The sequence below is a fragment of the Hyperolius riggenbachi genome, chromosome 6, assembly GCF_040937935.1.
Source record: "Hyperolius riggenbachi isolate aHypRig1 chromosome 6, aHypRig1.pri, whole genome shotgun sequence".
NCBI lineage: Eukaryota > Metazoa > Chordata > Amphibia > Anura > Hyperoliidae > Hyperolius > Hyperolius riggenbachi.
The window spans coordinates 279,659,917-279,679,037 of NC_090651.1; positions in this window are offsets into that span (position 1 = coordinate 279,659,917).

The window sequence follows — 19,121 nt, forward strand, 5'->3', positions numbered from 1 at the left end:
TTGAGGGTCATAGGATAAGGTGTGGTGGAGGTGTAGATACACTGAAGCATATGCCAAGTATTATCTGTGAAGCTTGAAGACATAAGGACTATTAGTGCTAATTGCACTGTATGGACTTCTTTGGTGGTCTTTTATTGCTGTAGGACAATTGTCACAAGTGTATTGCAGTTCTAGTTTGTATTGATTTTGTAATTCCTTACATATTGAACGCGCACCACCTGATTTTTTTTTACATTGAGTATATTAATTTTACATACCAGAGCAGTGTACTGTATACAAATTTGTAATTAATATTATGGCCTTTTGCAGTGCCCAAGCATGGCGCCGAGTGGTCGTCGGAATATGCTGTCACATCTGAGGTTACCTTCCTAAGTTATTACACAGTACTCAAGATGTTTGACATGCTTTCACAGAAGAGTCACAAATGCATTTTACGGGTTTTCTAGTTACTTTTGACTGAAAAGTTAACTTTTTGCCAGATTCTGTCAATGCTGGGTCTCATAATAGCTTGAATTCTAGCTATGCAATGGGCTCAGCTGCATTCCATTGCAAAACTTTCTTCTAGAAACCTCGGAAAATCTTTCTAATTTCTTGCTTCTTTTGTGAACATACCTCAGTTGGACAGATACATTCTATGCTGTTGGTTGGAGGAAAGCAATATATACCACAGGGTTAACTGTGATTCCCTTCAATAGACTGCTACTGATGCCAGCCTAGAGATTGGTTCATAGTTCAGAATTCACCTTCCACAAACTTTAAAGAACTGACAGCAGGTAGAGAAGTTCTAAAATCCCCTTCCTTGAAATCCAGTGGGAGCATGTAGAGTAACTGTGTGTCAGCATGTGGTTTTCACTGATCTTCAGATTGTCCGTGTCCCCGATGATAACCAGGAGGTAAAAAAGATTTCATTGCTTAGTAGCTTTATTTCGAGGAATCTTCTAGCACAGTGAAAAATCACGCCATATGCTGCATTTGTTTCTTCATTTTTATAGTAGATTTTCTATTTGTTGTGGCAATGCTTTTGCATTCTGCTTTTCAGACTGATGCCGGGAGGCTTGATGTCTCATTTTAAGGATTTCGGGAGCTTGAGTTTCCCTTGTGGTGAAGGTATCACACTCGCTGTCCGTGTCCCAAATGATTCCCCAAAAGGAACTACCAGAACTCTTTTTTTATGTCCTGAACCATTATTCTATACTCAACTAACAGTAGAATACTGTGTGAGACACTGCAATAAAATGTACTACATGGGGGATTTTCGACAACAAACTGCAGCAAATTAGAAATGAAAACAGTATAGATGAATGATAATCATTTGTCACTTTACAAGAAAATGGGAAGAAAAAATCCTTGGGATTATTATTTCTGAAACACATTCAGTAAAATTAAAGAGAAACTGTGGTGAAATTATTGAGATGATTAAAATTGCTTTTTTTTGCTTTTTTTTACAATATTCATTCATAAATTATTTGGTCAGTATTAGTTAATTGTGAAATCTTTCCTCACCTTGTTTTATATTCTGAAATGTATCACAGGTGGCGACTTCTTGTGTCCTGTTAGGTACATCCCTGCGGAATGTTTGTTTCTGAGAATTCCGATAAGAGTGAGTATAATATCTGATCTCCCAGAATGCTCTAGGAGGAGAATTCCACATAGCTAAACAGCCTAACCTAAGCATCACTGGAAGTGCAGGGCTATATACAGATATACAGCATGTGATGGTCAGAGCAGATGTCTGCTTGGTTCTGGTTTGGATTTGAAGGAGAAGGTTCTGGAAAGTGTCAGTTGTTGCATGTTTGCAACAATGCTATCCTATAGATTAGTATGGGATCCAGGACTGGCGTGTATTGGGAGAAGGGTGGGCCTTACACCCCACTCCTCTAAGTCCAGGCCTGAGTATGGCAGAGAGGGGGTTAACCTTCCTGGCTATGCCGCGCAGGAGGATTACTCAGGCCCTGCTTGGGCGATTAGCATAATTTTTTTATTGGTACACACAGCTAGCACTTTGCTAGCTGCGTGTACTGCCCGATCGCCGCCGCTCTGCGCCGATTTGCCGCTACCTGCCGAGCCGCCCCCCCCAGACCCCATGCGCTGCCTGGCCAATCAGTGCTGAGGGGTGGATCGGGACTCCCTTTGACGTCACGACATTGATGATGTCAGTGACGTCATCCCGCCCATCGACATGGCGACGGGGGAAGCCGTAATAGAAATACCGTTCAGGATGGGATTTCTGGACAGGCTTGATCACCAGAGGGGATCGAAGAGGGTGGGGGGATGCCGCTGCACAGTGGCTGTCATGTAGCTAGTGCTAGGCTAGCTACATGATTTAAAGAAATTTTTTTTAAAAAAAATAGTGCTGCGCTGCCCCCTGGCGGTTTTAATTGACCGCCAGGAGGGTTAATGAACTCACCTGTGTTATTTGCATAAAAAGCTGCATCACCCAGTATGCAGTGGGCTGTGTTGGAGCAAGGAGGCTTCTGGGAGTCTGGCAGCAGGGCAGCTGCCAGGCCTACTGAAGCAAAGAGAAGCTGTGTGAGGTGCTGGAGGGGAGTTGGTCTACAGCACCGAGTATCCAGGAGAAGCCTGGATAGGTGAGTGGCCCAAGACTGCCATTAGGCCCGTGGCAGGGTGTCCCTCACGAGCCAGTGTGGCTGCAGAAGCTTGTATATTTAGTGCTGTGCCTACAATGTGATCACTGAATACCAAGAGTGGTTTATTTTGTTGCTGTTTCTGGACATTATTGTGACTGACAATAAAGCTGTATTGTTTTCTTTTTACCCCAAGAAGACTCACTGTCTGGTATGTTGTGACCCTTGATGCTGCTGACCTACTCTACCAATGAGTTAAAACCCCCAGAATATCACAAGCAACATATAGATATAGGAGGAGTTTTTGATGCAGAAACTATGAAAATTACTGTAAAAGTGAGTATCCTGTATAATTTACTGCATTCTACAATATGCCACCACAACGCCTCATTAAAATCCGACTGATCTTCCTGTCTCTAGTATGCTTTGACCAAAGCCAGTCTGAGGCGATGGCTGGATAGGCCTCTGGGCAGACGGCTGCAAGGGCTCAAGAAGGGGGCCTAACATCTATATTCCTCCTTCTCCTCTGGCCCTGCTGCTGCAGTGCTTGTGGTAGCCCTCCCTGGCTTCTATAGAGAAGGCAGAGGGCACTTCTTGCTGCTATACTGGGGAGGGAGGGGGAGAGCACATCTGTCTACTATACTGGGGAGGAAGGAGAGGAGAGCACATCTGTCTACTATACTGGGGAGGAGGGAGAGGAGAGCACATCTGTCTACTATACTGTGAAAGGAGGAGGGGGCATCTAGCTACTACACTAGGGGAGGAGGGATTAGGGGGCACATCTGGCTAAGATACTGGGGGGGGGGGGACATCTGACTATTATACTGTGGATGAAGGGTGCCAAATATTGTATGGGGGCACATCTGGCTAGTGTACTGGGTAGGGAGCTAATTCTGGAGGCACGTTTGCTACCTACACTAGGGCTGGGGGGGAAGGGAGGGTTCAGGGGCATTCAGTATTTCCGCCTCTAGTTCTGGCTAACCTTGTCCTGGCCCTGGCCTTGACTGTCTGTTGTTATACAGGCTACCCTGCTTAGCTTTTGGAATTACTAGGCACTTGTGTAGTGGACAATATTGTGAGGTAACAGGAGCAGAATCTCCAAGCAGGAAAAGGGTCAGAAGATGGTTTGGGTGAGCAATATATAAGCAGCAGCCGTACTGTAAGCAGGCTGCAGAGAAGTCAGCAACAAACTCAAGTAAACAACAGGTTATTAAGACTACAGGTAACAGGCACAGATCAGGAACAGCTGAAGAGTTAATCAGCATCTGTGAGACTTGTGCATAATGATTTGTTACTGAGAAACCGAGCAGGATTTGGAGGCAGTGGGAGAGCATGCAAAAAGCAGGAAGGCTAGGCAGATACCACAGCGGGAGATTTTTTTGGGCACACCTTTATGTGTAATAGGAGCAGTTCAAATTTTCTTCAAAAAACAATCATTTGGGGGAAAAAAATGTAATCGTAGTATGTGTGAGTTCAGGTACACTGGTTTGATTCTAAAGGAGACTAGAAGCACCCCTTGTATTAGCCTTCCAGCTATCATGACTGTCATTCTCACTAAATCATTCACCACTTAGCGCACTTCAGACGTGTCATAATCATTGATGTTTCTATCTTCATCCCTGCAGACCTTTGCTTTTCAAGTCTTAATCATCATGACAATATGGCAAGTGCTATGTAGCTGGCCATACACAGCTTTCTCATTAATTTCAAAGAGGGATGTAAGAGCTGTTGCTCTGTTAACACACACCGGAACCTTTAGTATATATGTATATATATATATATATATATATATATATATATATATATATATATATATATATATATATATATATATATATATATATACAGTGTATATACAGTGGTGTGAAAAACTATTTGCCCCCTTCCTGATTTCTTATTATTTCGCATGTTTGTCACACTTAAATGTTTCTGCTCATCAAAAACCATTAACTATTAGTCAAAGATAACATAATTGAACACAAAATGCAGTTTTAAATGATGGTTTTTATTATTTAGTGAGAAAAAAAACTCCAAATCTACATGGCCCTGTGTGAAAAAGTGATTGCCCCCCTTGTTAAAAAATAACTTAACTGTGGTTTTAATCACACCTGAGTTCAATTTCTGTAGTCACCCCCAGGCCTGATTACTGCCACACCTGTTTCAATCAAGAAACCACTTAAATAGGAGCTATCTGACACAGAAGTAGACCAAAAGCACCTCAAAAGCTAGACATCATGCCAAGATCCAAAGAAATTCAGGAACAAATGAGAACAAAAGTAATTGAGATCTATCAGTCTGGTAAAGGTTATAAAGCCATTTCTAAAGCTTTGGGACTCCAGCGAACCACAGTGAGAGCCATTATCCACAAATGGCAAAAACATGGAACAGTGATGAACCTTCCCAGGAGTGGCCGGCCGACCAAAAGTACCCCAAGAGAGCAGAGAAAACTCATCCGAGAGGCCACAAAAGACCCCAGGACAACATCTAAAGAACTGCAGGCCTCACTTGCCTCAATTAAGGTCAGTGTTCACGACTCCACCATAAGAAAGAGAGTGGGCAAACACGCCCTGCATGGCAGATATCCAAGGCGCAAACCACTTTTAGGCAAAAAGAGCATTAAGGCTCATCTCAATTTTGCTAAAAAAAAATCTCAATGATTGCCAAGACTTTTGGGAAAATACCTTGTTGACTGACGAGACAAAAGTTGAACTTTTTGGAAGGTGCGTGTCCCGTTACATCTGGCATAGAAGTAACACAGCATTTCAGCAAAAAAACATCATACCAACAGTAAAATATGGTGGTGGTAGTGTGATAGTCTGGGGTTGTTTTGCTGCTTCAGGACATGGAAGGCTTGCTGTGATAGATGGAACCATGAATTCTACTGTCTACCAAAAAATTCTGAAGGAGAATGTCCGGCCATCTGTTTGTCAACTCAAGCTGAAGCGATCTTGGGTGCTGCAGCAGGACAATGACCCAAAACACACCAGCAAATCCACCTCTGAATGGCTGAAGAAAAACAAAATGAAGACTTTGGAGTGGCCTAGTCAAAGTCCTGACCTGAATCCAATTGAGATGTTGTGGCATGACCTTAAAAAGGCGGTTCATGCTAGAAAACCCTCAAATAAAGCTGAATTACAACAATTCTGCAAAGATGAGTGGGCCAAAATTCCTCAGAGCGCTGTAAAAGACTTGTTGCAAGTTATCGCAAATGCTTGATTGCAGTTATTGCTGCTAAGGGTGGCCCAACCAGTTATTAGGTTCAGGGGGCAATTTCTTTTTCACACAGGGCCATGTAGGTTTGGAGTTTTTTTTCCTCACTAAATAATAAAAAACATTATTTAAAACTGCATTTTGTGTTCAATTATGTTATCTTTGACTAATAGTTAACGGTTTTTGATGAGCAGAAACATTTAAGTGTGACAAACATGCAAAAGAATAAGAAATCAGGAAGGGGGCAAATAGTTTTTCACACCACTGTATATACAGCTACATACACATGCTATACTAAACTTGGCAGAGGCAGCTGTCCTAGCCATCTCGTCTGAGAATCTAGTGTGTGAACAGGTGTCCCAGCATGTCAGATATCTTGTCAGGAACCATGTACTGCCATTTCCTGCCTTCTGGTGTCAGTGTTAGCTTGGACTGCTTTGGACTTCTCCTGTCCACCAGCAGGTGGCTTTATCCTGTTTCTGGTTGCCCTGTACTACTGCTGTCCACCAGCAAGTGGTCCTTCACTGTCTTTTCAAGGGCTTGTAGTTTTCTGTCTGGCCTGTGGATGGTTCCAAGAAAACTTTCAGCTGGATTACACCAGCAGCTGCATCCTGTTGGTGATGCCTTTCCTCTTGCCGGTTGCCAGAAATTTATTGCTTCCAGGCCTGACTTTTACATGCTCCTTGACCTGAATGAGTGTTATCTAGTGTTAGATGTATAGATGCTGAGATTATATGGGAGGTGGGTTTAGTGTTAGGTACAAAATGTCGCTGGGTTAGTGTTAGGGAGATAGATAGGGATTTGCATTGAGAGGGGTGGTTAGTGTTAGGAGAATAGTAGCAAAATAGCAAATGGTAGACTATTTGTTATAATATGTATATGCCATGCTCAATTTCACTGGCGACTATACTAAATGTATCCACCATAAATGTTATTTGCAGCAACTAAAGGTGCCCATTTATGATACAATCTTGATTGCACACTCTTTATGTAATATGAAGGACTATCTAATGTATCTGTTTAAACTATATTCACTGTTTACTCTTTTACTACATAGATTTGGTAAGATTGTACAATCAATATTGTATAATTGATGGCCCCCCTAACAAAAAACAGTGTTGCTCGGATACCTCATTATCCTATTCGAGTTTGGTCGAATTCGGATAGTAAACCATCCGAATTCACTCGAAGTTCAATATTCGAGTTAATCGAATATCCGATTCGACCTCGGATATCCGACGTCACTATCCGAGTCTGTATTCGAGTAAAATATTCGAGTTGGCCTTAAATAGCTTTTAAAACTTGTATTGGAGGTCAATTATGCATGAAACCACCTTTTTTATGAAGAAAAACATCAAGTGATTATGCGGTGATGTAGTAGTTATAAAAAAGGTATCAAAAATAGTAAATTAACTTCATGAAAAGTGTTTGCATGAGAAGGTGTGTCCAAAATGGTTGTAAGTTGGAAGTCTTCATTTACGTCGTCTTCATCTTCTTCTTCTATCTTCTTCTTCTTCTTCTATATCTTCTTCTTTTTCTTCTTCTTCTATATCTTCTTCTACTCGAATCTTCTTCATCTTCTACTTCTTGTATCTTCTTCAATTATCTTTTTCTTCTTCTATATCTTCTTCTTCTTCCTCTTCTTCTTCCTCTTCTTCTTCTTCTATATCTTCTTCTTCTTCTATATCTTCTTCTTCTTCTTCTTCTATACCTTCTTCTTCTATACCTTCTTCTTCTTCTTCTTCTATATCTTCTTTTTCTTCTTCTTCTATATCTTCTTCTACTCGAATCTTCTTCATCTTCTACTTCTTGTATCTTCTTCAATTATCTTTTTCTTCTTCTATATCTTCTTCTTCTTCTATACCTTCTTCTTCTTCTATACCTTCTTCTTCTTCTATACCTCCTTCTTCTTCTTCTCCTTCTTCTTCTTCTTCTATATCTTTTTCTTCTTCTTCTATATCTTCTTCTTCTTCTTATATATCGTCTTCTTCTTCTTATAGATCTTCTTCTTCGTCTTCTATATCTTCTTCTTCTTCGTCTTCTATAGCTTCTTCTTCTTCGTCTTCTATTTCTTCTTCTTCGTCTTCTTCTTATATATCTTCTTCATCTTCTTCTTCTATATCTTCTTCTATATCTTCTTCTTCTATATCTTCTTCTTCTATATCTTCTTCTTCTTCCTCTTCTTCTCTATCATTATATTATGTGTCTTGGTTTTCCTTTCTTTTGTAATATTTTTTTTTTTACTTAATTTGTGGAAATATTTTATTTTAATTACACCATAGTTATATTTGTGTTGATGGCATAATAGGTAGGTAGTGGCACATTGCAAGCCATAGCGCCTTTTTCTGTGTACCCTGGTGGTGGTAAAACACAGACATCAGCAGGAGGAGGAAGTAGTTTCAGGCTTGCAGCTATTGTAGTGTGGTAATAGCTGTCGGTAGGAGAGTGGGTGGGCAGGTGGCAGCAGAAAATAGTTCTTCTTCTGTTCTCCCTGGCAGTGGTAGCAGCACACAGACAGCAGAAGCTCAATGCAGCTACAGGAGGAGGAGTAGTGTGTGTCAGGCAGTGTGATGTGACTGACATAATAGGCCCTGGTTCCTAGCGGTGGTACCAGGGCTATAAATAAACAGCATGAGGTTCCAGACAGCGGTCGTGAAGCCCACATTGTGTCCAAAACACAATTGGGACAGCACAGTTTTCAACCCGGACACCTCTAAAATAATTTTTTTTTTCAAAATAAATAATGCAGGGCAGGCAGCTATTTTTGAGCATAAGAGCTGTTGGCGCATGGGCTGCAGCACCTTGTAATGTGTTCCCTGGCAGTGGAGACACAGACAGCAGGAGGAAATACAACAGCAGGCAGCGTGAGGAGGATGAGTGTGTGTGGCAGACTGGCATTTGGCAGCAGGCAGCAGGAGGGCAGGCAGCGATACATAATAGGCCCTGGTTCCTAGCGGTGGTTCCAGGGCTGTAAATACACAGCATGAGGTTCCAGACAGCGGTCGTGAAGCCCACATTGTGTCCAATACACAATTGGGACAGCACAGTTTTCAACTGGGACACCTCTAAAATAATTACAATTTTTTTTTCAAAGTAATGCAGGCAGCTATTTTTGAGCGTAATCGCTGTTGGCGCATGGGCAGCAGCACCTTGTAATGTGTTCCCTGCAGTGGAGACACAGACAGCAGGAGGAAATACAACAGCAGGCAGCGTGAGGAGGATGAGTGTGTGTGGCAGACTGGAATTTGGCAGCAGGCAGCAGGAGGGCAGGCAGCGAGACATAATAGGCCCTGGTTCCTAGCAGTGGTTCCAGGGCCGTAAATAAACAGCATGAGGTTCCAGACAGCGGTCGTGAAGCCCACATTGTGTCCAATACACAATTGGGACAGCACAGTTTTCAACCCGGACACCTCTAAATTAATTACAATTTTTTTTTTCCAAATGGATGCAGCTATTTTTGAGCATAATAGCTGGTGGCGCATGGGCAGCAGCACCTTGTAATGTGTTCCCTGGCAGTGGAGACACAGACAGCAGAAAGAAATACAGAAGCAGCAGCAGCAGGTGTAATGTGTGTGCGCTACTTCATGTCCCCCTCTCGCCGACAACAGGGGCCAGGAATTCGCCTTCCACCCAAGCCTGGTTCATTTTGAGAAACGTCAGTCTGTCCACACTTGTGAGACAGACGAGATCACTTCTCAGTGACGACTCCACCGGCTGCACTGAAGCAACGCTCTGACAGTACGCTGGAAGGGGGGCAGGAGAGCACTTCCAGGGCGTACTGCGCAAGCTCACTCCAGATCGGCAGGTGCTTGACCCAATACTCCATGGGATCAACAGGGGCCACGCTGTCAAGCCCGCTGAAGGACCCCATGTAGTCAGCCACCATGCGGATCAAGCGCTGCCTGTGACTGGAGAAAGATGCTGCTGCAGGCACCTCCTCTCTAGTCCTTGGCAGCTCTACACTCATGTAGAGCTCTTGGGTCAGAGACAGCAGGTCTGTGGTGCACGTGCGCTTGCTGCTGGTGGGTGCAGGCACCTGCTGCTGCCTCTGTGCTGGTTAGACAGTGCAGGTGGATGTCTGAGGTAAGGCTTCCTCCAAGCGCTCAACAAGGCACAGCTGCAAATCCCTCATTTGTTGCGCATGGTCTCCTCCTGCAGGCAGGAACTGGCTGAGCTTCCCCTTCAGACGTGGGTCCAGCATCATGCAGATCCAGATGTCCTCCCTCTGCTTCATCTGGATGACCCTTAGGTCCTTGCGCAGGCACCTCAGCATGTGCGCTGCCATTGGGAAAAGTCTGGCCACATCTGTTGGCACATCATCGGCAGCCCCAGAGCCAACAGTGCTGTCCTCTTCCTCTGCCTCCTCCACCTCATCCTCTCTCCACCCCCGCACCACTCCAGCTGCGCTCTGCTGCTCCCCCTCATCAGCAGCAAGGTCAGGGACCTCCACCAACTCCAAGCACTCCTCCTCAGAGGTGGCATGTGAAGCTGCCTGCAGCTCCTGCTGGGGCCAAGGCTGCCGCTCCCTCTTCCAGCAGTGCATACAGGGCCCTGTCCAGCACACACACCAAGGGTACCCACTCGCACACCATTGCATGGTCCCTGCTTACCATGTTGGTGGCCTGCAGGAAGGGTGCCAGGACTGAGCACACCTGCTGCATGTACCCCCAGTCCTCCGTGGAGATGATGGACGGGAGGTTGGTGGCAGCACGCCCAGTTGCAGTGATGGAGGCAACTGTTGCTCGTGCAAGGTACTGGCTGACAGCCTGCTTCTGTTCAACCAGACACTCCAACATTGCAGGGTGGAGTTCCAGCGAGTTGGAACATTGATCATGAGCCGGTGCTGTGGCAGGTGCAGCACCTTCTGCACCTCTTCCAGGCTCGCTACGGCTGCAGGCGAGAGCCGGAAATGACACACAACCTTCCTTGCCGCCTCAAGGAGTCGGTCCATCCCCTGCTAGGTCCGCAGGAACTTTTGGACTACCAGGTTCAGGACGTGCACCAGGCAGGGGATGTGGGTCAGGTCTCCCCTGCTGATTGCAGCAACCAGGTTTGCCCCATTGTCGGACACCACCTCTCCGACTCTGAGGCCTCTGGGGGTCAGCCAATTCTTCTCCTGCTCTCGGAGTTTGGCCAGGACATTGTTCACCGTCAGTTTGGTCTTCCCCAGGCTGACCAATCCCAGCAGTGCTTGGCAGTGGCGGGGCTTCACGCTGCTGATGAGGTGGGGGGTTTGGGCTGGTGTGCCGGAGGATGGACGCGGATCAGAGGAACCTGCTGCAATTCCGCTGACCCTGCATGGTGGCACCACCCACTGCATTGTTGGTGCTGCTGCTGCTCTGACAGTGCCCGATGCTGCTCCCCTATCTTCACCCCCTTCCACCAAGCTTACCCAATGCGCGGTGAAGGACAGATAGCGGCCTGTCCCAAACCGGCTGCTCCACCAGTCCATGGTGACGTGGACCCGTTGACCCACCGCGTGCTCCAGCCCTCTCCCGACATTGGCCATCACAGAGTGGTGAAGTGCAGGGATGGCCGAGCGTGCAAAAAAATGTCAGCTGGGGATTGGCCAATCGGGGGCTGCACAAATCAGGAGCGCACGCATGTCGCTCACCTCCTGCACAAGGGAATAAGGCAGGAGTTGGGAGCACATGGCCCGTGCCAGCAAGCCGTTGGCTGACGCACGTGACAGCTGCTGGGAGGCAGAACCCTGACCACCCCCTGGAAGGTGTCACTGAGCAGGGTCTGGCGACGCCTTTTGCTGGCACGGGAATCACTGGAGGAAGCAGAGGAGGCCACTGAGGACTGGCTGCCAGAACAGGCCTCAGTGTCGGTGGCAGGAGTTGCATAGGGAGGAGGAGCAGTGCGTTGCTGACGCACTCCTGCTGGTGCTGCTGGAGGAGGTGGAGGAGGGCGGGTGGCTGCTGCCGACGACTTCGCAGTGGTGGCAGGTCTGCCACTGCCACTGCCAGCTTCCTTCAACTTCACGAACTCCTCATGCTCATGAAAGTGTTTCCCTGCAAGATTGTTGACCAGAGAGGTGGTGCCAAACGCAGATGGCTCCTTCCCTCTGCTGAGCTGCTTGCGGCACTGGTTGCAGGTGGCATACTTGCACTCCACATATGGCAGGGTGAAAAAATTCCATATTTGGCAGGTGAAGTTGCCCCTTCGGCTGGAAGGTGCTGCTGCCGCTGGTCTTCCTGTGGTGGTTGGGAGGGGGGGTTCTTGGTGCGGCTGGTGGTGGCACTGGCAGAACTCGTCTCCGAATCAGCACGCTGTGTGGCCTGCATACCACGCCCACTTGTGATCTTGCCCATTCCTGCGATGCTGATCCTTCTAGCAAGGCCCACAGACGCATCCTCCTCCTCCTCCTCAGAGCTGATGTCATCCCCACTACCAGGACCTGGCACCCAGTCTCTGTCCTTCACCCTGTCATCATCATCCTCCCCCTCTGCAAACATGTCCTGCTGAGATCCCACAAACTCCTCTTCTGCATGCATGGGCGGATGGACATTCACCACTGTCTGACTGTCCAAAGCATCATCCCCCAAAGTGCCTATGAGCATTCCTTCCTCCTCCAATTCTGCCGCAACAGCATTCCATAACCCCACTGCACTTGGGGATAAGAAGGTGAACTGCACTCTTCCTCCTCCTCCCCAGGCAGTGCTGGTCGGCTGCTGCTGCTCTTGCGAACAGGAGTGGTGGCGGGGGTGGAGGACTCAGTTCCAGAGCTAATGGTGGCATGCTCATCCACCATCAGTTCCACCACAGAGTCTGCGTCCTTCTCCTCAATAGGACGGCTACGACCTGGCGGTGGGAGGAACATCTGCGCCACACGCTGCTGCTGTGTCTGCAGCATGACTCCCAGCTGTTGGGCGGCCAAGGCGTCCACGGCCAGTGGCTAATGGCGGAATAGCCACTGGTGCAGGCGCAGAACTGCGCATGGTGGTGGTGGCGCGGCTGCCACGCCCACGACCTCCTCTCTTGGCGATGCCCTTGCTGCCCTTGCTGCCCCTGCCCAAACCGCGGCTGCCAGTGCCAGACATCATATATTTTTAATATTATACAAATGAAAAAAAACAACTTATGTATGTAAAGGTGGGTGGGGCAAGTGGGGTACTTTAATGGGGTGGGACTGGTGGTGGTGGGTGTGTGAGGTGACGGACAGGTGTACTCTACAGCAGAGATCGGTGTAGCGCTAACGAGAGAGTGCGCAGTGCGCACACAAAGACCCTAGCTGACGCTGACTGACGGTGATCCCTATACACAGACTACAGTACAAGTCAGCAAATACACAATAGAAGTAATATAAACAATAGGACGGGTGTAGCACTAACGAGAGGGTGCGGACAGTGCAAACGTGCACTGCGCACACAAAGACCCTAGCTGATGCTGACTGATGGTGTCCCTATACACAGACTACAGTACAAGTCAGCAAATACACAATAGAAGTAATAGAAAAAAATAGGACGGGTGTAGCACTAATGAGAGGGTGTGGACAGCGCAGACGTGCACTGCGCACACAAAGACCCTAGCTGACGCTGACTGACGGTGTCCCTATACACAGACTACAGTACAGTATAGTCAGCGAATACACAATACAAGTAATATAAACAATAGAACGGGTGTAGCACTAACGAGAGGGTGCGGACAGCGCAAACGTGCACTGTGCACACAAAGATCCTAGCTGATGCTGACTGACGGTGTCCCTATACGCAGACTACAGTACAATTCAGCGAATACACAATAGAAGTAATATAAACAATAGGACAGGTGTAGCACTAATGAGAGGGTGCGGACAGCGCAGACGTGCACTGCGCACACAAAGACCCTAGCTGACGCTGACTGACGGTGTCCCTATACACAGACTACAGTACAATTCAGTGAATACACAGTAGAAGTAATATAAACAATAGGACGGGTGTAGCACTAACGAGAGGGTGCGGACAGCGCAGACGTGCACTGCGCACACAAAGACCCTAGGTAACGCGGTGACGGACGGCCCCTATACACAGACTAGAGTACACTACAGTACTACTAACTAAACAATAGAAGAATCGAGCTAAATAATAGAACAGGTGTGACTAGATAACAAAGAGCAGGTACAGGACAGGTATAGCAGTAAAGCTGGGCCTTGCTAACTACAAAATAGTACAAATCTATCTAACACAGAAGTAGTAGTACAGTAGAGTAGGACAGGTGAGAGCACAGGTAACTAGAGCACAGAGCAGGGCAGGCTGCCTTGCCTAGGCACAGGGCCTAGCTTCTGGCTGCAGCTGCAGCAGGCAGCTGCAGCAGTGACAGTCTCTCTCCCTCCCTAGTCCCTAATCACACAAACTAAACTGCCTAAAATACAATCTATCTACAATACAAAGCAATACAGTTGAATATCAAGTGTTGGAGTGTAAAAACGCTTGGTTTAGAAAAATATAAATGCACTTGCACACAGACAAAAAGCACTGGAGCAGTCTCTCAGGACAGTTAGTCAGTAAGTCGCAAGCAGGACGAGTGAGGCAAGATGGCGTCCTCTATTTATAGAGGGGGGCTTGGCCAGGCTCCCCCTCTTTGATTGGCTGCAGTCAGAGGGCTGGGAGCCCTCTGATTTGCTTGTGAGGACTCGAGGTGACGTCAGACGTGACGCTATCCGAGCTGGTGACGCTATCCGAGCTCGGATAGCTAGGATATCTCCGGATATCTGCTTGCTATCCGAGTGCGCTCGGATACCACAGCCCGGATAGCTAATACTATTCGAGCTCGGTATTCGAGCTCGAATAGTGAAAAAAGAGCTAGGATATCCGAGTACCTCGGATATCCTAGCTCAGATGAGCACCACTGACAAAAACAAAGTATTCAGTTGAAGCTCCTAATGTTTACCAAAACAAGTCGTCTCCAGTGTGCTAAAATTTGCTTTGCACTAATCTTTGAAATCTTCCTAGACAATATGAAAACCCATTCCTTTAGGCAAGCATTTAATAAAAGTACTGGTCCAGCATTGCTTCTCTATGAGGAGAAGGAGATTCGAAGGCTGGTGGTTTAGGTGCAGGAGCTCAGCATCACCCCCTGCTGACAGAGGACTTGTGGAAGAACACCTTGTTTTGATGAGGAAACTCCATCAGCAGTCACACAAGAAGAGTGGGGCAGAAAAATGGTAGATTGAGCAGATAGACTGAAGTCTAAAGCCCCTTCTACACCATGCAATAGCAACCTTCGCTTGTACACGCGATCGACAAATTCGATCGAAGCCTATGTAATTGAAGGTGTCAAATAAGCAACATTGTATGTTTCCAGTCGATTTTTCCATCGCATGAGATCGGATTCTCGAATCCAATCGGATCGGACAGGCTGGATTTTATCTCTAGATCTCGAATACAATCGCTGCAATCGAACCATTTATTGTTGGTTCTTATTCACGATCGATCAATCAAACACAATTGCTGATGATCTGCCCATAGCCCTGGACAGCCCCGGAATCGAAAGAGAAATCGCATACGTTGGGATGCTTTTTCATGCCTCGATCGATCAGATCTGCGATTCTACTGTCGAACCCGACGATCGATCGCAAGTAAGGTCGAACATGCTATTGCATGGTGTAGAGGAGGCTTAAAGAGAAACTCCGACCAAAAATTGAACTTTATCCCAATCAGTAGCTGATACCCCCTTTTACATGAGAAATCTATTCCTTTTCACAAACAGACAATCAGGGGGCGCTGTATGACTGATATTGTGGTGAAACCCCTCACACAAGTAACCCCTCCCACAAGAAAAGTTCGAACTTTTGGCAGTTTCCTGTCTGTGAACCTTGTTGTATTGTGGGAAATAGCTGTTTACAGCTGTTTCCAACTGCCAAAAACCATGCAGCAGCTACATCACCTGCCAATAGTAAAATGTTCACTGGAGTTCCTCTTTAACGGTCCTCCCTGTGGGAAGTAATGTAAGTATCAGTTAGTGTTAGGTGTTCATAAGGAGTTTCACTCAAGTCGGCACCTAGTCGGATTATAGCATAATCCTCACTGATAAGTATTTACAGCCATACAACACTTGCCTGGAAGAGAACAGCATATGAGTGCAGAGTAGAGAAGAAAAAGGTCAGTGACTCATATCTTCTGTATTGTACTGCGCTGCATAACATGTTGGCGCTATACCGTATAAAACCAATAAATAATAATAATAAGCGATTAATGGCTAGCAGCTTTGATTTGTTCATCACAGCTACTTTATCCTAGTTGATAGAGATTTACATAGTAGACAGATTCTCTCCCCTTAGTCTTACTGTAGATGTGTCCCTTTAATTAAGGAGCACGCTGTCCTTTGTATTAGAATAAAACCTGCTGAAATGGAATAGGAGACGGCAGGGTTAGCACCAGCCTCGTTAAGAATTGATAGAAGGGATTCTGGATTCTGTTTCTGAGCGTGAAGATAAATGTTTCTTTCCCTTTATTATGATATTAGGTGTTCCCATTATTATTAAAGAATGATCTTTAAATAAGAGCAACTGGCATTTTGAGAAATCATGTTCTAATTAGAGACAAGTACCTGTATTACCCTGCAATAATAAAAAAAGATGCCCTTCTCTGTTAATCTAAAAGCAGAGCGCGGAGTAAAAATTGGAAAGATTAGAAGAAGAGACCATAAAAAAAGACGGGAAAGATAATGACATTCTGATCATGTGGATAAATTGGATGTGACCATATTGCCTCTACATCTCAAGGCAACATGCTCCTGATTATAGCTAATGATGGAACATATCTGAGCACCACCTGTGTTGCTAACCAAAGATTCATGTGGTTGCTAATTGCTATGCGGATGGCACATCTGGAACCCTATATTGAAATATGTCACCTTAATTGTTAGGGTGGCCTTTTATGGCCCTATTAAGGTAAATGATGTAACTTATTCAAGCATTTTTTTAGATCATCCGTCCGGAGATCAGCAGCGAAGCAATAACAAGCTCTCCTATTCGTCTGAATCTCTCGACGACCATTTGCTGGTTGTTTTCTTTTGCATACAAGAAAGAATTGGTCTCTGTGGGCTCTGCATCCAACCATTTATGCCCTTAGAGCAAAGGCTTTAAAGGGACTCCGAGCTCAAAAAAAAAAAGAAAGTTGTACTCACCATGGGCTTTCTCCAGCCCAGTGCTGGTCGGGAGGTCCCACGCCGGCGTCCTGGCTCCTCTCCTTCTCCCCGCTCCGGAATGGCTGGCAGGCCGCAGCCCGGGCGACACTCTCCCGAGTGTCGGGCTTCTTCTTCCGCATATGACGCGGATTACGTCACACGCCGGCCGCCTCGCGTCATCATGGCGGCCGGCGTGAAAGTACTGCGCATGCGCGAACAAAGCGCGCATGCGCAGTACTTTCACGCCGGCCGCCATGATGACGCGAGGCGGCCGGCGTGTGACGTAATCCGCGTCATATGCGGAAGAAGAAGCCCGACACTCGGGAGAGTGTCGCCCGGGCTGCGGCCTGCCAGCCATTCCGGAGCGGGGAGAAGGAGAGGAGCCAGGACGCCGGCGTGGGACCTCCCGACCAGCACTGGGCTGGAGAAAGCCCATGGTGAGTACAACTTTCTTTTTTTTTTTGAGCTCGGAGTCCCTTTAAACTTAGGGCCATATTCTACTGCTGTACTCGCCAGCACTAAGCACTGGCGAGTTCTTAACTTAGGCGATGGGGGCATCGCCTAATCTAATTAAACTTTAGACCCCCCCAGGCGGAAAAGATCTCGCTTGGGCGATATAATTGCCCAGCGAGTTCTTACCACGGAATCCAATTATCCTTATCATGTCTCCGGGAAGCGATGCTTCCCGGCAGACATGAGCGTTAGCTTAGACCTGCAAAAAGCAGGTCTAAACTAGCTAACGCACGTCGTCGCCGCAGCATCTGGGGGTCTCCTTTAATAAGGAGACCCCCAGAGCTCCCCCTCGGGTCGCCGCACAGTTTAGAAGCCCCCGCGCAGCTCTGCAAAGGTTCCCCGTCATACGTACCACCGCCGCCTCTCGCCGCAAAATCCGTCATGTAATTACAGTGTATCTAACACTGTAATTACTGTGCGCATAGAAGGAGCCCGGGCAAAGCATCTTTGAATCTGCAGCCGGGCTCCCCATTGGTCCGCTGTCTGAGCCATTTTATTGGTTCAGACAGCGGACCAATGGGGAGCCCGGCTGCAGATTCAAAGATGCTTTGCCCGGGCTCATTCTATGCGCACAGTAATTACAGTGTTAGATACACTGTAATGACGTGACGGATTTTGCGGCGAGAGGCGGCGGGTGATCGGCGGCGGTACGTATGACGGGGAACCTTTGCAGAGCTGCGCGGGGGCTTCTAAACTGTGCGGCGACCCGACGGGGAGCTCTGGGGGTCTCCTTATTAAAGGAGACCCCCAGATGCAGCGGCGGAAGATGGCGGCGGATGTTAGGCGGGCGAGTGCGCATGTGTGGGGAGTGAGGCCGTGGTGCTGATGGACAGCACCACAGCGTAAACCTCACTCCCCATCGCTCGGTAAAAGGGAGCATCGCTCAGGCTTTCGCATGAGTAATGCTCCCTAACGATCGGCCATCGCGCGAAGGATATGGGCAAAAGGATTTGCCGGTAATCCTCGCGCGATGGCAAGGTGATAAGTAGCTCGCATCTGCACGTAGATTGGAGTTTTTTTTCTCACTAAATAATAAAAACCATCATTTAAAACTGCATTTTGTGTTCAATTATGTTATCTTTGACTAATAGTTAACGGTTTTTGATGAGCAAAAACATTTAAATGTGACAAACATGCAAAAGAATAAGAAATCAGGAAGGGGGCAAATAGTTTTTCACACCACTGTACAAGGAAACTGCATGTTGCATTTAAATGCCAAGGAATATCCAGGTTTAAATGATGCTGTTAGCAACACTATGTTTCTATGAAACAACTGTTTTGATATCTCAGTGGGGTGCAGTGTATGATGCCTAGTGCCACTGGCTATTTTTCTGTGTGTATGTTTTACCTTTGATATAGCACTTCTCCTGTGCAGTACACATAAATAGCCAGGGTGGTTACTGATTGAGCTACACAAGTACTTGGGATGTTTAAATATCTTTGTAAAGTTTCTCTTCAAAACTTCAGGAATTCACCTTCATCGTTTGCAACGTACAGTAACGTTAGACAATTATTATTACTTTTTAAGAGGTAAAGTTTTATTGTTAAACTCTTGAAACTTGGTTACAACATTATCAAGAGAAACAGGTATCACACAAATTATAATTACAGTTCTCTTCTGTAACAATTGTTAGTGTCCTGGCACCAATTTTCAGCTGTCAATTTAATCCAGTAGTTTTTGTCTCCAAAACATACAGTCAG